Raw genomic sequence first — 7,880 nt, 5'->3', positions numbered from 1 at the left:
AGCAAAACCCCGCCGAGATCTTTTTTTGAAGCTTAGCCCAACTATAAGCAACATTAGATAAAACCGTTGGACGTGACACTCGAAGCGTTAAATACAACGCGCCTTTGGTTGTCGGCTGTTTTTTCCCCCGGGATCACGGATGGTGAGGGAGAAAAAACGGGCCCACGGGGAGGTGGAAAATCGCGAACCTGTTCCAGTCCCTAAAAACTCGTATTAGCAGAAATTTATTGTACCCGCAGCAAGGTCCTATTGCGAAGTATGGGTTTTTCCTTTTTTGGGAAATAAAACCTTTGGGGCGAGTTTATAACTATCCCCCAAACGGGAGCTATTATTTGGAATGGAAATCGAATAAAAACGGCCGCCGCTTTCCCCGCGAAGGGGTTTGACTAAAGGGTTTTCGCATAGCTCCTCTTCGGGGAGGAAAATGATTTTGAGGGGTCTCCTCCGTTTCCCAAAATTTTTTGAAAAGAGCTCGTCTAGAGATGGAGCGGCCCCACAAAACAAACCGTCGCTTCCTAAGCGTACTAAAAAACCAATGACTTTTCCGGGGTGAAAATATCCAACCTAAGGTTAAAAATGCGGGCCCTAGGGGGAAACCCGGGGGGCCCCCTTGGATTGGCCCCGAGTACAAAAGAACCATAGAGGCGGGGTCCCATTTACTTCAATATTTTCTTTTTTTTACGGACGGGATCCGGAGTTCTAAAACCTTTCGGGGAGGCCAAACGCGACGGAAAACCTTGAGTAGCGGTAACCGTGATTTTTGATAAAGTAAACTGAAATCGGCAGCGTGATCCAGGACGGAGACAATTCGGTAAAACTCGTTTGTGCTCGCGCGATGCCAGAGTATTCTTCCCCGAAAACCCGGGAAAGTTTTAAATTTGCGCGACGTCGGTCGGAACGTATCTCTGGCGGAGCTTCCCAATAAAGCTTTTCGACGGATTGGGAAAGAGCGCGGGGCCCGCAGTTCGGCCTTAACCGGTGAAGTCGGACCCCGAGCGGTAGGGGAAAAGGGCGGGAAACGGAGCTTGAGATCGGCCCTAGAGAACGGTTTAATTTGTCGCTACGTTTGGTGGAGGCGTCATTAAATGCGCCTTTTGTTCGCACGCTTTTTTTTGCCCCGGATTGTGTCCCCGATTCGTACCTTTTCGATCCGTACGTGGGGATTGCTACCCCCGAGTTGTCGCGATGAAGTAATGAAAGGGGGAGCCGCGTTGACAAGGTTTACAGCGCTTCTCACTTGGACAAATTTTGCCGAAAATGCCCGGGGCTTAAACAATTGAAAAAGACGCGAGCTTGTCTAGCGCCCCCCCGCGTTGGTCTAGCGAAAATTTTTTGGGAAAATCTGACAAAAGACAGGAAAAAGATTCCCCGACGCAAGGGCACTTACGGTCCGAGGTTATGAACCGTTGCCTTGATTTTTTTTCGATTTATCGGAACGCGCGGACAAGCCGGCGGTCGCAAATTTTTACAAAAGGGCACAGATCAGAAAAAGCCGGAAGAGTTCCGTAATAAAAATTGCAATTTTTTTAAATTTGGGTATCGGTTGACGCGCCTAAAACCATTCCATTTTGGTCGAGTACGCGAGCTGAACTTTTGAGTGAGAGTAACAACAAGTCTCCATTTATCGGTATTTGGCCTAAATTTGAAAGCCCCTAAACGCCGGTTACGTATCGCCAACACTTTAAAAATTTGGCAGCGTTTTCGGTCTTCATTACTGGGAAAATCCGAACGCGTGAAAATTTGCGCATGGATAGAGACCGTGGTTTTTTATACTCATCCCAAAAAAATCTGCCAAGCTCCACAGTTCAAGTCAAAGTGTGATGTGCTTCAACAAAGTTTTGTGACAGTTATTTCCTGATTATATACAACTATAGCAGCTTTTGTATCTCACCTTATTACTTTGAACAACTCTTGCACCAAGTGAAGCGCAGCCTTTGACTTGTCCTTGGAATACGTATGGTTCTTGTATCAGACACACATCAATGCCTTGTTCCTCTACTTTTAATCTTAATTCGTATGATGCCGTCTGCGAACGGCCAACATTTATTTGAAAGAATTTTATCATTATGTATAATCTATTTTATTCTTTACGATTTCAGTTACTCTTAGATACTCCGGGCATCTCTTGTCACTTACAGTATGATGTGTGTCTTTCCTTTTAGATCTTGTACAATTAGCGCAGACTGCAGATTTCTCTCTCTCTCTGAGCAATTGGTGCTTATATGGCCCGCTCCCCCCCACAGTGTCCACAAGTGGGGGTCTTTTCCTTGCAGTGTTTAACACTGTGGCCTAAGCCTAGACAACGGAAGCACCTAGTCAAGGCTAAGTAATCATTAACCTTGTATGATCTCCAGTCAATATATAGTCGTTCTTGCTCCAAGAGTTTTCTTCTTATCTCTCCTGTCACCTCTATTACCCAGTATTAGTATTTCTGGTTTTAACAAATGTGTTGTATCTGTATTAACCCTGCTTTCATTTCCTGCTTGGCGATTCCAAGTTTTCAACATTCTTAGACCAAAATTGTTCCATAAACTGCTCCTTTGTGACCGACTTTCTACGTCATATACTATCATACTGGGTCCAGTTTTTCTTAGGCAGCCTCTGTTTCAGCCGCATTATTGTCTCTATATCTGCTGGATCTTTTTTAATTCGTTTCCAACCTTCCGTTTCCACTAGAATGCCTCTGTCTCCCACCTTTCTCATTCTTCTAATCCTTATTTCTTTAATTAACGGATTCATTTTCTTTGTAAGTTTTTCTTTGACATCCTCACACGTTAAATTGTCCTTTTCATTTAAAGGCTTAACCAATCATTACCGAGGAATTAGTCTTGAATCCGCTTTTAGTGCTAGTACGTTGGATTAATTTCTTTTTTTTCTGTTTCAGATGCTGCTGTTCCGGACCATGGAGTGAACGCCACTTGAACATAGGACATCGAACTGATAGAATTTTCGATGCCAGGTAAGTACACTTTAATTTTTCTCTCTCAACGATACTCTCTTGTAATTTCCCTTCTAGTAGCAACCCACTTAGACAATATGAACTTAATTGTATTCTTATTGATTTTATTGTTTTCATTTAAAGAGAAACTCTTCTAGAGCTACTCTTTCAGATCTCACTTCTTCTAGCGTAACTTCCTTGTCGTCCTTCGGTGGAGAGAGACACGCGCTACCCCTACTTTCGGGAGACAACGACGCACGCGCCACGCTCTAGGGGAAAAAAAAAAAAAACAAAGCGGTGCCATTTCCACCGTCCTAAACCCTTTTTTTGGCCGTTTGTTGCTCCCTTCGCCGACGCATCTTACTTCTCATCCATTTCTCTCGGCTCCGGTAACCACCACGACTGGATACACAACACGTCCCCCTATTCAATTCGCTGCAGCATCTCTGGCGCGCGGTCGCCAGTTTGACACGCTTGTGCGCTTCGCTCCTCATTAGTAAATTTTATTTTTTTTATTTCGGGGTGTCATTTCAGACGACGCCAGGATTGAAACCGCGGCCGGTGCGGCGGGCACAGGACACCTCGGGCGAACGTCCAAAACGATCGCTCGTAGCCCATTGTAAGAGTGCACAGGGGCACAGGCGACGCGGCGCGATTCTATGGTCGCCGCGTCGTTGGCCGTGCGCGCTTTTCGGCGCAAGCAGTTTAGGGGTACTAAAAACGACCCTCAGCCAGGCGTGGTCCGGGAATTGTATCCGTGGATCGCAATGTGACGTTGAAATGTCGATGTTAATGTGTCCTGTCAGTAACCAAAGTGACGCGCAATTAGCTGCGTGTCTTCATCGACCCACGAGCAAGTGAATCCACCGTCAGGGGAATCGTTCGAAATTTGCGTTCGCGAAGAAGAAACGCGCTTCTCGTTCAACCATCGTGGTCCGTCTCTCGGACGGAGAGAGAGAGAGAATATACGTGGTGGCTCTTCGATCGGCCTGTCCGCGCGCCGTCCTCGGACGCGCGCGGACCGTCGCCTCGCCAGGGAGGCTACGCACAAAGATAGAGTTGTGTGTTTCTCGTTCGGAGCGCTCTCCCGCAACGGGAGAGCCCGGGCGGAAGGAAGCTTTTGAAGGAAACCGGCGGACGACACAGTTGACAGATTGGTCGAATACATCGATCCCTTCTCTGGTTATATATATTATTATAATAATATATGGGGGTCCTCCGCTGGGCACTCGCTGTCGCACACCGTGTGTTATCGGCAGATTGACCGCTGCACCGCGACAACGGGTTGAGGGCGCGCGTCGACGAAACGTCGTGGGTGCTCACAACGCGTGCGCGGGCATAGGTTACCACGGTCGCGCTCAACGCCGCTCGACGTTCTGTGTGGGTGTGGGGCCGGAGAATGTGAACACAACACGAGCGTTGATCGCGAAGCGTTCCGCTCCGAATCGTCGTCGAACACCGCCGGGAGCGTGCTCGGATTGACGAATACTTTCGGTCAGAGAGGCGCGACGGTCGGTTGCCGTTCGTATATCAAAACACCAACAACAATTCCGTCAAATCGTTATTTTCTTTTCTTGAGAAGCGACTTTCAGCGCGTCCAAGTCAGTCGGCCGACTGCCTGCGAGCGCGCTCTCTCCCAAAAGAGAGGACTCTCGACGGCAGCGCAGGACCTCCGCGAACGTTAATGATCCTTCCGCAGGATCACCTACGGAAACCTGTTAAGACTGTACTTCCTCATAAAGATCAAGTTTTGGTCATCTTCCCGCAACATAGGCAATGCCGAGGAAATTGCCGCGCACTATCCGAAGACCGCCTTACCATCATTCAATCGGTAGTATAGTAGCGACGGGCGGTGTGGTACCAAAGGCAGGGACGTAATCAACGCAAGCTTGACTCGCGCTTACTGGGAATTCCTAGTTATAGGGGGAAACATTGCAAGCCCAATCCCTAGCACGACGGAGGTTCAGCGGTTACCGGGCCTTTCGGCCAGGGAAAACACACCCTTGCTTCATTCAGTGTTAGCGCGACGTGCGGCCCAGAACATTAAGGGGAATCAAGACCTTATTGCTCAATTTCGTCGGCTAGAAGCCGCAGTGTACCTCTAAGAAGATTTGTTTGTACCGTTGGTAGTAAAAACCAGCCAGTCGAAGCCGGGGGCCTTCGCGATACCATAAGGACGCCTATTATCAGGTAGAGTCTCGTTCGTTAGGGAATTAACCAGACTAATCGCTCCACCTACTAAGACACGGCGACATGCACCACCACCCACCGAATCAAGAAGAGATATCAATATGTCAAATCCTTCCGGGGTCTGGCGCCTGGTGAGGTTCCCGTGTTGAGTTCCAAATTAAGCCGCAGGCTCCACTCTGGTGGTGCCCGTTACTCAATTCCTTTAAGTTTCAGCTTTGCCAACCATACTGCACCCGGAACCCAAAAGCTTTGGTTTCCCGAAGCTGCCCGCCGAGTCTCGGAGGGAGGAACTTCGGCGGATCGCTAGCTGGCATCGTTTATGGTTAGACCTAGGGCGGTATCTGATCGCCTTCGAACCTCTAACTTTCGTTCTTGATTAATGAAAACATTTTTGGCAAATGCTTTCGCTTCTGTCCGTCTTGCGACGATCCAAGGATTTCACCTCTAACGTCGCAATACGAATGCCCCCATCTGTCCCTATTAATCATTACCTCGGGGTTCCGAAAACCAACAAAATAGAACCGAGGTCCTATTCCATTATTCCATGCACGCAGTATTCAGGCGAAGGTAGCCTGCTTTAAGCACTCTAATTTGTTCAAAGTAAATGTACCGGCCCGACTCGACACTCAGTAAAGAGCACCGCGACGGGATATTAGTTGGGCCGCCCCTTGCGAGGCTAAGCCCACCGGTAGGACGTCCCACATCACGCCAGTTAAACACCGCGAGCGGTGAACCGACGGTGTGTGCGACACAGATTCAACTACGAGCTTTTTAACCGCAACAACTTTAATATACGCTATTGGAGCTGGAATTACCGCGGCTGCTGGCACCAGACTTGCCCTCCAATGGATCCTCGTTAAAGGATTTAAAGTGTACTTATTCCGATTACGGGGCCTCGGATGAGTCCCGTATCGTTATTTTTCGTCACTACCTCCCCGTGCCGGGAGTGGGTAATTTGCGCTCCTGCTGCCTTCCTTGGATGTGGTAGCCGTTTCTCAGGCTCCCTCTCCGGAATCGAACCCTGATTCCCCGTTACCCGTTACAATCATGGTAGGCGCAGAACCTACCATCGACAGTTGATAAGGCAGACATTTGAAAGATGCGTCGCCGGTGCTAGGACCGTGCGATCAGCACAAAGTTATTCAGAGTCACCAAAATAAACGGTGGACGAACGGCGAGCCGCCCGCCACCGATTGGTTTTGATCTAATAAAAGCGTCCCTTCCATCACTGGTCGGGACTCTGTTTTGCATGTATTAGCTCTAGAATTACCATAGTTATCCAAGTAAATGTGGGTACAATCTAATGAACCATAACTGATTTAATGAGCCATTCGCGGTTTCACCTTAATTCGGCATGCACTGAGACATGCATGGCTTAATCTTTGAGACAAGCATATGACTACTGGCAGGATCAACCAGGGAGCTTCGTGTTCGGTTACTCGCAAGGGAGTAACTCGCGAGCGAGCCCGAAGACTCGTCGCTAGCTCTTTTTTCGCGCGCGCGCGCGTTCGATGCCGAAACACCGACGCGCGCGCGACACGCTCGTATGTGCCATTTTATTTGCCGCCGGTCTTGCTCAGCCGGTCGGCGACACTCTGCTGTGTTTAACGCTATTATGTAAAGCGTACGAGAGAACGACGAAGGCGAGAGTAAACCCCCGACGCCGCCGCCTCTCCTCTTCTTCCTCCTCCTCTCCGTTCAAAAATCCACAAGATCAAAATACTCGTGTTCTTATTCTCCCAAATGTTATGATGCGCGGTCTCGAGAGACCGCGCGATTCACCCTGACGCTAGATCGACGATGGCGATGCTTAGACGTCGAGGACTGTTCTGTCTGGTTCGTACGCGTTTAACCGCACACGACCAGCAATAAGATTTCGCTACGGCGTACAAAGCGAGCGGGAAGAAGCAACTCTTCCCGCAAACTCGTATCCGTGGAGTAGATGCTCGGTAAGCGCGACGATTCCGCTGCTGCGTACGAAACGAGAGGGAACCGCGCGGCCAACACACTAGAGGCGTGCGCGCCACATAAGAGCCATTCGGTCTTGCGACACCGACTCGTGGCAATGCTGTGCTCGTAATAAATAAGTGTGCGTTAATTTTGCGCGCGTTCGGCGACGAACGAGAAGAGCCGCACCGTAATCCCCGGCGAAGAGGAATACGAGACGACGCGAGAGTCGAACGTACGTTCTCGCGAGACACGCAACCTCCAAGCATGAGAAGACTTGGCGGCGGCGCGTTCTGCGACGATCGTATATTATTTTATATATTCGTGGTTTCCAAAATCAAACATTTTATATAAATGTTCTCTCCGTGTCAGAGTCGCGACTCGACAAAATCCGTTCTCGACCCGTTCGGGCGATTCTTCGTTTGTCAACGTCGAGAGCGCGACACGTACAATATTAATCTCTCCTACCTCTTATAGTACCCAACCGACCGGCCAAGCGGTCGGCGACGGTACGGAGAGCGGTCGAAACACGCCGGAGTGGCGAGAGACTCGAGAAAGTACGTTTACGACTCGTCCGGACTCGCTCGACTCGTTCGACACGCCGAGAGCGACGTATCTCTTATAGTACCCAACCGGCCGGCCAGGCGGTCGGCGACGCACGGTCCTACGCACGGCCGTATGCGAGCGCGAGCGCCGAAAGGCGCGTTCAATCGAGACATTGTCGCGGAGAGCGAACGATCGAAAAGTCCTATTGTACGATAAAATATTATCACGATAGCCGTATGGCGAATTTCAAACAACGATA

General features: G+C 49.5%; 1 pseudogene; it reads right to left on the bottom strand.

Annotated features, from left to right (window-relative positions):
- Positions 1-4,620: 4,620 nt before the first annotated feature.
- LOC146720703 (small subunit ribosomal RNA) lies at positions 4,621-6,550 on the bottom strand (annotated as a pseudogene).
- Positions 6,551-7,880: the final 1,330 nt, after the last annotated feature.

The sequence above is a fragment of the Nylanderia fulva genome, unplaced genomic scaffold (genome assembly GCF_048542155.1).
Source record: "Nylanderia fulva isolate GAGA-0341 unplaced genomic scaffold, ASM4854215v1 Scaffold633, whole genome shotgun sequence".
In the NCBI taxonomy this organism is placed as follows: domain Eukaryota; kingdom Metazoa; phylum Arthropoda; class Insecta; order Hymenoptera; family Formicidae; genus Nylanderia; species Nylanderia fulva.
This window is presented reverse-complemented; position numbering and strand designations above follow the sequence as displayed.